At 34.4% G+C, this 12,580-nt stretch overlaps 2 long non-coding RNA genes across 4 annotated transcripts; both read right to left on the bottom strand.

The window, feature by feature from the left end:
- Positions 1 to 2,367: 2,367 nt before the first annotated feature.
- On the bottom strand, positions 2,368 to 4,056 carry LOC148843010 (uncharacterized). Its single transcript, XR_016103715.1, has 2 exons — positions 3,431 to 4,056; positions 2,368 to 3,320 (listed from the first exon to the last, which is right to left on the bottom strand). It is a non-coding gene; the product is annotated as an uncharacterized LOC148843010 (long non-coding RNA).
- A 1,365-nt stretch (positions 4,057 to 5,421) lies between these two features.
- LOC148843011 (uncharacterized) lies at positions 5,422 to 10,457 on the bottom strand. Of its 3 annotated transcripts, XR_016103719.1 has the most exons (6): positions 10,324 to 10,422; positions 9,877 to 9,948; positions 8,568 to 8,660; positions 7,042 to 7,129; positions 6,858 to 6,939; positions 5,422 to 5,800 (listed from the first exon to the last, which is right to left on the bottom strand). It is a non-coding gene; the product is annotated as an uncharacterized LOC148843011 (long non-coding RNA). The 3 variants fall into 3 exon arrangements; XR_016103717.1 differs by lacking the exon at positions 9,877 to 9,948 and having other exon boundaries at positions 10,324 to 10,457; XR_016103718.1 differs by lacking the exon at positions 10,324 to 10,422 and having other exon boundaries at positions 9,712 to 9,877.
- Positions 10,458 to 12,580: the final 2,123 nt, after the last annotated feature.

Genomic DNA, 12,580 nt, shown 5'->3' on the forward strand with positions numbered 1-12,580 from the left:
TTTGAACTTTGAAAAAAAATTGATTATTTATGATAAAAACTAAAAACATAAAACCAATACAAATATAATACATTGGTACAATATTTAATTTAGTTTTGTATAAATTTGAATATATATATATATATATATATATATATATATATATTGACAAAAAAATCAGTTTTGCATAAAAAAGTAATCGATTTAAATATATATATATATATATATATATATAAACTGACTAAACCGATAAACCAACCCTTCAAGTTTGGGTCAATTTTGCTTTAGTCAATCAGTTTCGGTTTAGTCAATAAGTAAACTGACTAGGTTGGGTCGATTGAAGAAAATGACTCAAACTTACCCAACCAGACCCGTGGACAGCCCTAGTCTCTATTTGGGTTATGACTCCCTCCTCAAGGGTAGTGAACTTCTTTGATCCAGATTTTTGCAGGCAACCAACGGTTCATGGAAGGATTATGTGGAGAGCCACTAGAATTATTATATTGTGGTCAATGTGGGAGGAAAGAGACAATGGGATCTTCAAAGGTAGTTGTAGATCCAAGGAAGAGGTTGTGGCTGAAGTAACTACTAGGTGGTGGAAGAGGTTGTAAATCCAAAGAAACAATAAGAGTATATAATTGGTTTATATTTTAACTTTTTAAAAATCAATTGAATCAAACTCGACCTGAGTTGGTTAGTTTTCTAGTATTTCTGGTCGGCTTTGGTTCGGCAATTTTCCAATCCGACCAAGTTAGGTCAATTTCGGTTTGGTCATTTGTAAATAGACTAAAATTGAATGAACCCAACCATATATATAGTTTTTAATACAAGAAAGCAAGAAAATTCTCATATTTCTTAATCTAAAAGATTTTATAACATAAACTTATTTTAATAATACCGGTATAATTTATTAAATTTAATTTTAATTTATAAGTTTTAACCTTTTGAACAAACAAACCAAATCAAAAATAGACCCAAATCGATACAAACCGAGTTGGTAGGCTTTCACTAGTAGTCGGTTTTTGCGTGACAAACTCCCAACTAGTCCAAGCCGATTTGGTTGGTGAAATAGCATACAATCGAACTAAACCAATCCTTGAACACTCCTAATTTCAACCAAATTAATAGTCTAATCTTTAATAGATAACAATGGTTTAATATTCAATAATTATTGAAACTTTATACAAAAAATACATAGTTATTGAAAATAAATAGATACCTAATAAAGATACAATAATTAAAAAAATACAATAAGCACTGAAAATATATTAAATTAGTGAACAAATAGTGTAATCTCAAATAATAGTTTAATATCTAATAAATATTAATCAATAAATTATTAAATATAAGAAATACATAATTACTAAAGATAAATTTATAACAAAAATACAATAAATTCAATTTCAAAAGTTAAACAATAATTGTATAATCTCCAATAATTATTGATAATTTTCTGTTAAATAACAAAACAAAATTAGATTTATAAATAATTATTGAAAACATATTTATAAAAAAATACAATAAATAACTCCTAAAAATACAATTAACATTAATTTTGGTGTATATATAAATATATAATGAATATACACTATTATTGTGAAACTATTACTAATAAATATTTTTTTTGAAAGTTATTTTCTGTGTATTAAATTATATAAGTTAAATTAGTTATTTACAATATTATTTAGTTATTTAAATAACATTGTTATTTAGATTTTGAAAAGTATTAATTATTTATTGAATTTAATAATCCATAAATTTATATTTAATGCTATTATTATATAATTCGTTTTTTATTTTGTAAAATATTAAATTATTATTAATATGAATATTATGAAATATTTTATAATTATTTTTCTACTTTAGTCATGTTGAATATTTTTAATTTCGTTATTTTAACTATTTAAAATTTAGTCATGTTGAATGTTTTGTTATTTAAATATTTAAATAATATGTAAAATATTTAAAATTTTCATTATTTGAATTTTATTTATTTTAATGTTATTACTTAATATTAAATATTTTGTTATTTAATTATTTAGATATTTTTAATGTTTTGTTATTAAGATATTTAGTTATTGAAGTATTTAAATAATCTTTTGTTTTTGAATGTTATTTTTTTATTATTTGAATAGCATTTAAATTAAACAATTTGTAAATTTATAATTTATATTGTTACTACATAATTTCATGATGAATTTTGTATTAATAATATGAATATTATTAAATCTATTATAATTATTTTTTTATGTTTTGAATAAAGATTTTAGAGTTATTATATAATTTCATTATAATATTTAAATAATTCTGAACTTTTTTAGTGCAAATTACAAAGACCCCCCGTACTTTGTTTTGTTTTGTGACAAAGACCCCCCTGTACTATGACCGTTAGACAAAAACCCCTTCAGTTAACTTTCCATTGAAATCCACCGTTATAAATACTACCCTTATAATAAAAACACTGTTCATCTTCTCCAACTTCATGATACACGAACATCAGCGGCGATAAGGAGAGAGAAAGGGAGATTGGGAATTACCGCCGCTGCTGTTCTCTACCTCTGCAAATGGGTTCCACCAGGGTGTCGTACAAGACAATCCTCTGTAAGTCCTTGCGCCGCTTCCATTTTCCTCTCTTCAGCACATCCTGGAAGAAGCTCTGCTTCATCATCTCCTCGAGAACCACAGGTGGGAATGGCTTCGTGTTGAAGAACATATTCGAGATCCAGCTTCTGATTGTGTCCTATCCCAATTGTTACCAAAGATGGGTCGTCTTTAGGATAATCCAGGGGCTTTGGGCCGCCCAAGGACAACAAGGCTATTTACAGTATGAAGAAACACTGCTCAATCAGTATCTGCACCAACTCAGTGTCGTCGCCGGGGATCGATCAAATCGGTCGTCGATATACACTTCTTTAGATTTTTACCTCGCTTTGTTCACCGCGCCTCTGTATTTTTCCTCAGCATCAGATACTCGGCAAACGCTTATGGCATCAAACTTGGTTAGATATATCACTTCGTAGTAAAATGGGTCTGCACTACTATTTTTTACTATAGCCCAATAATTGTCGTCAAACTGAAGATCAAAAGTTTCATCCGTGTAAGTCCCATAGTAAAAATGTGCTCGGAGAAGGACGCGCTCTCCCTTCCCCACATCTATGGAGTAGCAATTCTTCTTTCCGCTACGGAATACTCTTCGAGTTTTGAATGGACGATTCACTGAATTATCTACATTTGGAACAGTTTCCTTTTCGCCGCTTTTAATGTAGGGATCATCTCCTACCCATGCGATATTGTTTACGTCAATGAAAGAACAGAGTAACCGCAATCCATGCTCAGGAATACTGCATTCGATCGCATATATATACATTACGGAAAGAAAATGAAATGGAATGGATTATTACCGAGAATCACACAAAATAATATATAGATGCTGAGAAGAACTTTCCCTCACTTTACCAATCAATAGTGAACATGTTGGTTCACATGCATCCTTTCACTAATTCCTGGTTGCCTCGTTGCTTCCCTGGATCCGGTCCGGGCTGCCTAGCACCCCAGCTAGATATTGGTGTCATGGAGATTGAGCACCTAGGCGCAGACATCGCTTATTTTGAGAGGTAGAGAACTTGCCGATCTCCCTTTCTCTTCGCCGTCGGAAGAGCAATTCCTCCTCCTCCACTTCCACCGCCGCCTTCGCCTTCAAACCCGTCGCCGTCTTCCACCAATGCAACTGATTGTAGCGGCGGATTCGAACTCAACGGCGTTGAATCCACCACCGGCCTCTCTCCATCTTTTATTATTTGTTTTCTTTTTCTATTTCTGCTCCTTCCAACGGTTGTCGCGCCCTCTATCACAACCAGTTGCTGCCCCCTCTGTATTTCCGCCAAATTAGTCGCTACCCCCAGCCCAATTCGTCTCCATCATCTTCACCCATTTGGGTTTTGGAGCACTCCATGTAGAGGAAGAAGAGAGATCCGGGGAGAGAGCGATGGAGAGAGAGATGTGGATTACCGCAGCTGTTGTTCGTGCATCGTGAGGGAGGGGAAAAGAAGAGAAAAAGAAAAAATAGAAAATAATAGGTTAAATAGGTTTTAATAGAAAAAGAGCAAGAAAAAGAAATAGAAAAAGTTTAGTGAGGTATTTTGGTAATTTAACATATTTTGTCTGATTTAACAGTCAAAGGGGATCTTTCTCATGGTCATAATACAGGGGGGTCTTTGTAATTTACTCACTTTTTTAATTGAAATTTTCTTTAGATAAAGGATAAATATGAATTAGATATATTTTATGAGAGAATGTCTCTACTAAATTAGAGATAATTTAAAAGATAAATAGGAGTTATAAATAATTTAGGAGATAAATAAATGGGAGTTAGAGATAATTTAGGAGAAAGTGGGGGGGAAATGGTGTCACTTGACTAAACATTAGAAGAGCAAATTTTTCTATTTCTTTATGGTTGTTAAAAATAATTAAGCCCATATTATTTCCTCATTGGTTTAATGGGCAATTATGTAGAACTAAAAAAAATAAAAAATTCAAAAAAAAAGGAAATTAAGGGGGATCTGTATAAATTATCATTCTCTCTCTATGTTATATATATAGAGAGAGAGAGAGATAATAAAGATGCCTATGTTAATGAGACATTTGAATAACATTTGTATGAACTGACCAATAAAACATGAACACAACATCAATGCAATGCTGTTTTGGATTTAAACCAATAAGAGATTGTAATGCTTGCATGCAAAATCCATACAAACATTACTACATGACCTTATAATATATAGTGCCCATTTGGGAGGGTTTCCAATGAAAGGTTGTACCTTTCCAATGTAGGCCCCACACAGGAATTACACTACAAGAAAATCGATCGATTGTCGACTTAGGCTTGAAGACCGCTGACTTTGGTCTAAGGCGGCGGTCTTCAGTCTGCCCCCTAAACATCTGCCGAGTTAGGTCAAGACCGCCAACTTAGATAGAAAAGACCACCACCTTTAAGGACCGATCCGACGCGGCTCAATCATCCTTAAGCCAGCAATATGTCATAATCGCCAGCTCAAAGTTAATAAAGGTGACGCCCACCACCTTAGGTCCATCGAATATATTACTTTTGTTTTTAGGTGGCGATCAGGACCGTCAGCTTAGAGTTCTTTGGACCGCCTCCTTAGGTCCATCGATATATTGCTTCCATTTTTAGGTGGCGATCATGACCGCCGTCTTAGAGCTCTTTGGACCGCCACCTTAGGTCCGTTTGTATATTGCTTCCGCTTTTAGGCGGCATCTTAGAATTCTTTGGACCGCCACCTTAAGAGCTCTTTTATGTCTAAGGCGACGGTTGTATGGCTACCAACTTTGATTTTTTTATTATTATTTATATCAATCTCAACATTTTTTTGGCACTTGTTTAATACAAATCTCATGATAGATAATGCATAAAAAAATCAATTTAAATAAAAAACTTTTAATTAAATTATTTATTATTATAATATTCAAAACAAATTGCTTAAATACAATATCCAATTAACATAAAAAAAGTACAAAAATCAATATAAATGCTATTTAAAAGATCTATTTCCATTCAAATATTTTCTTACCAAAAAAATTAATACATTCGAATCAGAAATTAATACATGTTAAGTTTCAAATGAATACAAATTAATACATGAGAAACGTCATGGCATTGTGCTTGTGTGGGGGCTCAAGAACAATAGTTAATGGAACACCAGCAACCAAAGAGCTATGAAATTCCTTTCTCACAAGTTCATTCCAATTCCTTTCTGAGATGTCAACTCTAACTATGCCCAAACTTGCAGGATCTGCTAACCTACAAGAAGGGAACAGAACAGGTATTTTAAGCCATTTTGAATGATAGCAAGTACCTTCTTTATGACTAGATTATATTTCCTGGATGCATGAAGTATAGAAAGAGCACAATGAAATGGTAGGAAAAAAGTCCTAACAAAGAGAAAGCAATAGATAAACTTTAAATGGTTTAGAAGAGTTAAATGTTTTACATTATTATATTAAAACTTGTCAACTTCAAGCATAAGAAAATTTAACAGAAAATAATGGAATATTGTTGCCGACAAAAATTGCTAATAAAATCAATACTTCCTAATATAGCCCAAGTTAGATGCCAAATGTCCTCCAACAGTAAATTTCTGACATCAGGTTCAAGATATATTATATGTAAACAAACCTTTTATTCGTATATATGTGCATTTGATGGGAAAAGTCAAATCTGACCACTACAGGTCCTTGGGAAAACTTTATAAAAGAATGTTGTGCATGAAAGCCAATGAATGAAAATGTCTCGACACAAGTTTGAAATTTGTTGCACAATTTGAAGACTGACCAGTCATCTCTATAAATTAGGCATTTGAACTTGGAATCAAATATTTAAGATATGGGGTTGTTCAATTGACATCAGATTACATGCACAAAACACTGAATGAATACCGTATTTGTTAACAGAAACGATTTGCAAATATGCAATATATATTTCTCATTCTATATATTCAATCATTAAGTATAATTTTCTTGTAGGTGATTATAGAATTTTACCACATCATTGTTTCATGAATTTCTATCAATTAAGGAAGCAAAGAAAATGATGATCTAAAGCAAATATGCAATGTGATTGCATTATCAGCATATGGCATGTTTCCAATTTGCAAAAAGTAAAAGTATTTCAGAAAACAACTTTGGAATATATAAACAATCAAATAGAGAGCCAAGGCTAAGAACTGCAAAGATATTTTGCATAAAAACCAAATATGGAACCAGTGAGTGATAGCTTGAGCAGGATGGAAATATATCAGAACCATGTATGTGCAAAAGATCTTGATTGTTTGCAGAAGCAAAGGATACACCACCACTACCTGTTGATGCAGTATGTTGTTGTTGTTGCTGGCAATAAGATGAATATGTCCCTCCTAAGCTGAAGCCAAGAGATCTCCCCATCTATATAATTAAAGCAAGAAATTATGAGGCTAAACTAAAGTTGAAAAATAAGACATAATAACTTTCACAAAACACAAGAATTTTCCATCAAACATGACTCACAGAGAAGTGCCGGGACTGCATCATGGACATGGCATTGTCATTAAGTTGTTCTTTTGGTGTAGATCCATTCTATAATCATTGTTCCCACCTTCATAACAATTACAAACAAATAAATACCAACGTACAATCCCAAATTCCTAATCCTAGTGGAAAGATAAACATGCATTCCAGGTGTACTCAAAATGCACTAAAGTTGTGTCAATACTTGAGATAAAGAGAAGTGGAAAATACAACATTGAAATGTAAAATGGAAAATGACAAAATGATATTGCACCAAATTACAATACGAACCAGGATAACATCATATGAACCCATTGTAGAAATTATTCAAATAGCTATGATAACACAGTAGATAACAAACATGTTAAACGGGACCAAGAGATAAACCATTCGGTACAGTCAAAGCTCAAAAGATGTGTGTTATGATTGAACACAGACAAAACATTATTTTATCATAAATGCAGATTCTATAGCAGAAGTGGAAGTGAAGAATACATTCATTTCAAAGGCTGAAAACAGGAAAAAAAATAGAATAAGTGAGATTCAGAGACAGGAGCATGCTTTTTATTGATCAACAACAAGAAACTCAAAAATAGAATAAACAAAACACCCGATGAGTTAGCTGATCTTCAATCAATCTGAATAGACATTGAACTCTCTATAAGCCAGAAATCTTGCATTCCTGATGTGGTGTCATAGGTCAAGGGCCCTCATAGTCCAACATGTCTACAACATGCATCAACCTCAACACCTGAATAAGTGCCATAATCTCTCCTCATTGAATCTCCTTGGCCAGTGGAGCCAGACTGCAGAACAATAGTTTAACCCTTATCTTGGAGAGCACCACATACTCCTGACCAAACCAAGTCCTTGTCAAGTAGCCACCGAAGTTACAGCTTGACTACTCCATGTAAGATCATCCTTTTCAGGGTCATGCAAAATTCACCAAGATTGTACTAGATGTTTCCTACATGCCCCTCAGTCTCCGAAATTAGTTTTTCTTTTTCTTTTTATTTTTGAAATTACTGCAACATCTAAACTTAGCCAAAACACTTGGATTTTTAGCTTTCTATTATTCCTTCTTCATTAAGGAAGCAGCTAACAATAATTCAAATCCCTCGATGGTCCAATTCCTAGGATCCACATTGTACATTTTTTTATGCATAAGCAGTTAACGTGTCTTTGTTACAAGCACTTTAAGATATGAGAATTTCATAATCTGGATTATGAAAAGTCCCACTTACCTTTCACCCTTACTTTCCTGACATAAATAAATGATTAGTGCCACAATTGACAAGAGGAAAGAAAAACTTTCTCAACCTCTATTTTTACTTATTTTATAAATAACTAAAACCAAAACTTTCTTATCTCTTTTCCACAAGCAAAGATAAAATACCTCAAAAACGATACTAGACTAAGAATGATATATAATTTATGGCAACAAGACATTCTAAAAGTAAGTAATATCGATTGCACAAAGAACATCATCTTTTCAATCTAGATCTAAAAAACAATAGAAAAAACACCTTTAAGACTAGGTAAAGCTGGAAAATCTTCATTTTGAATGCTAAATTCTTGGTTTTATTGGACAACACCAACGCTTTGCTTTCGTACCGAACCTGCAAGGAGTAGGTTAAATTATATCATGTTGCAGGAGAAGCAACTCCAAACAAGAATCCAATAGTAGAAAAAGTTAAATTATTAACTACCCATTATGGAAAGAGAGTGAACATTTTTTTTATCAGAAACAAAGAACATTAATTTATTTATATAAACAAATAATGTACATATTCATTTATAATAAAATAAAATTTATTAAAAGCAATAAAAAGAAGTAAGGAAGGTGACCAAAAGTTACCCAAGAGAAAGAAAAAACATACGTACTCCCAACCAAGCTACAAAACCAAAAAACAACCGAGCAAAAGAAACACCCCAGACGCAAATTCTCCAACCACATGGCAGCCTAACAAACATCTTCCATACAACAAGCTCAAACAAGCAAAAAACCAGTCTGTCCGAAAAACAAAACCCCATCAAACACCAAATATCCAGCAATCTAGAACATGAACTCTGTACTTTGTCTTAAGAACTTCCATTGATTTCATAACCTTCTTGCTTGGTCCAATCCCAAATAGACCGATGGCTTCTGAATCTTCTCACTGCAAGAGGAGCCTTCCTGAAATTCTTCAAACCCAGAATTAATCCTCCCTAGCTCCAAAACTGTGTTCTAAAAAAGCTGACATGCAAATGACTCTTCACCCTCTTCTTCAACAGCCCCTACAGATCCAACTGATGTAGGACATCATGTATTTGTACTGTATATTGTATTTACAAACCTTGTATTTGTATTATACATATTTGTATTTGAACTCTTCCCAAACTGAGCCTTAACGACAACAAGGGGGAGTATTAAAAGAGGAGATGCAAAGTCCCATGAGCCTATAGAAGCAAGAGCACATTAAGAAGAACCAGAAAGAGATTTCCTCAACATAAGCCAAAAACCAAGAAAAAACAAAAAAACAAGAGCATTGCATGTACAAGAAGCAATATGTTGGTTGAACACGATGAATTGTATTAATGCAACACAAGGGAATACTTTTTTGAGTAATAAGAGAAGTTCTATCGAAAAATATTTGTTTTTTAAAAGGAAACGATATATTTTATAGATACTTGCAGGAAGTCCTTCAACCAGATGGTTCGATTTGCTCTATCTGAGTAATTAAACGATCTGCTCTAGCCTTCGGTGTTTTCCTTGGTGAAGTTAGTCATATCTATGATTTTTTGGTATTCTTTAAAGCCTTTAGTATGTGCAATCTTTTTCTTCAATCGGGAAACCTTATTCCTTTGCTCCTTGTACCGCTCAAGTTAGTCATATCTATGATCTTTTGGTTGTGACATTTGCAGCACCTGACAATTGGGGAAAAAAAAGGCTAAGCATCTACCATGTAATTTTCTTAAATGCTTAGATTTTATCACTAAAGACGAGTATTTCTTAAAAGCTTAAAGCATCTACCGGTTGAAGGCTAAGCATCTTCCAATTGAGGAAAACCTAAAAATAACAAAAAACATATAAAATGGAAGAAGAGATTTTCAAAAAAATAAATGCTTAGAGAGAGATGTATACCAAATATTGTTACAGTTAGTCATATATCAGATATTGATTTGATCACTAAAGACGAGAAAATAAGCGGAGCAAACCTAGATTTTCGGATGAAGTCGTCAAGTGAACGAAAGAGACAGAGTTTAGTGAGGAATAGAGAGAGGGATGAAATTTTTTTTTACCTTCATACGAAATAGAGAGAAGGATGCAAGAGAAGAAAATCCACGCCGCCGCGTCACCTTTGCTAGTTGGAGAACAAAGAAATAAGAAGTCGATTGAGAGAGAGAGAGAGAGAGAGAGAGAGAGAGAGAGAGAGAAGAAGAAGAAATGAGAAAGAACAGAGGAAGAGGCGGGAAAGGAAAATTGAGTGGTCTCTGCCGCTTTGGTCTGTCGAACCGGAATTTAGACCGGTTTAATTCAGGTTTGGTTATAAAATCCGCCGCGTCAGCCTTTTAAACCAATGTAGATGGCGGTCTTCGAAAGCCTGCCGCCTTAGATATGCCTATTGCCGCAGTTACAAAGACTGCCGGCTTTAACCCTTTTTCTTGTTCTGAAAACCTAAAACTTAAGTTAAAAAACCATCCCAAATACACTTTATTCAACCAATAGATTGGCTTTGTGGTGAAGTTGTTTTTTAGTAGCTTCTTCAAAACAGCTGAACCAAAGCTGTGAAAACTCTCCCAAATGGGCTCATAAAGCTCCCATTGACAGGTCACGAACTCTTACACAATTCAATCAAAGCTGTGAAAGCTCTCCCAAATGGACCTATAAAGCTCCCATTGGCGAGTTGTGAACTCTTACACTTCCTTATTTCTTGAACTTTCATTTCGTGGGCGACAAGTGTCTAATTACACAAACTGAATAATGATGCACATATAAAGTGCAAGAGATCCGAGATCATGTCTCCAAGCTAGGGCTATCAATGGATTGTAGAAGTTAAAGTCAAGTTTAGTTCTCCAAGTTAGGCTTTATTCTTTTAATTCTTGTTCATCTTGAGAAATAATGAATAATATTGAAATGTTTGGTTACAAAATTATTGCTATAGGCCTTATCTTTTCAGAATGAAAAATCAACCAACAACACAAAATTTAAGGTAGCATGAAACATAAAAAGCAATCATGCCCCATCTTGCTTATTTTCATTATTTAAAGAAACTTTGCTAGTGGTTGTTAATCGTTGGCCTAGGTCTACAAAACTATCGCCATGGATGTTTATTGCCTTATTGGCAAACTGCCATGGAAACTTACGCCAACAGATATTGATCGTTTGCCATCCACCGACAAACATCTATTGTTGACAGTTTTTGAGACCTAGAAAGACAATTTATAATTGTTGGCATAGAGTTTTTTTTTTTTTTTTTTTTTGTTAACAATGAAAATGAGCAATATATGGCACTTGTCATTCTAAAAAAATCATTTAAAAAAAAAACATTTGTTCCATATCAATATTTTCTCATCATGCCATTTTTTACCAAGTCTTGTTCATTCTAGAATTTCATCTTGGGTAAGAATGAGAAAGAACTAGAGTTAAACCAAACATGACCTAAAAGCCTGGTTCAACACCAAATCCAATTATAGATTTTGGATGTTTGAACTTGTATTTGATTAATAATGGTATTATCTATGGTTTTAACTCCATATAGTATGTGTTTGGAATCGTGGACGTTTATTTACTAAACGTTTTGTACTTGATTTGTTTGGAAAACCGAGAAAAGTAATAATGAACCTGTTTATTGACACTTAGGCACCATTATGTGACAGTTAGACACTGGCTTAGCCTTGCCTACGCTTGGCAGGCTTACGTTAGGGACATCATCGTCATTTTTGCCTGTAAGATTTTTGGGAGAATTGATGTTATCTTCAGGCAGACCACCAAAAGCTTAACGTACTCTTTGAGGAGGGGTAGTCGACCTCCTTGGGTCCCTAACCTTGGCACTCTTAGACCTTCACCCCCTTGCGGGGCGGCCCTGGTTAACGGCTAGCATGGCTACCAGGGTTCCTCATGGGTGCACACATGTTCATGGGGACAATGTTGGACCGGCACTGTGCTGCCGACACTCAAGGGAGGCTTGGCATGCGGGCCTGGCTCAAGCATGACCCTTCACCTCACCAGCCCCTTGCCCAAGCTGATTGAGCCATCCCATTGCCTCTAGCGCACGGGTGTGTTTCGGCCCAAGCGGTTGCCTATCATCATGGCACACAGGTGCCTGTCATCATCGACATACAGGAGACCCTTCACATCGGTGCCAAGTCACCTCATTAGCGCATGGTCGCCTTGCATTATGGTTGTCCCCCTTTAGCATGTAAGCGGCGCCTTCCATGGATCGGTCTGAGCCAAAAGAGTGCCCCGGCCATTGGACTTCGGGTCATGATCCAATGCTACTGACTTTGGTGGAGCATCCCATCGGACAACTCCTATCCTCTAAGCGCAGAAAGGCTT

This window comes from Nelumbo lutea, chromosome 8 (genome assembly GCF_056320005.1).
Source record: "Nelumbo lutea isolate HS-2025 chromosome 8, American lotus-T2T, whole genome shotgun sequence".
Taxonomy (NCBI): Eukaryota; Viridiplantae; Streptophyta; class Magnoliopsida; order Proteales; family Nelumbonaceae; genus Nelumbo; species Nelumbo lutea.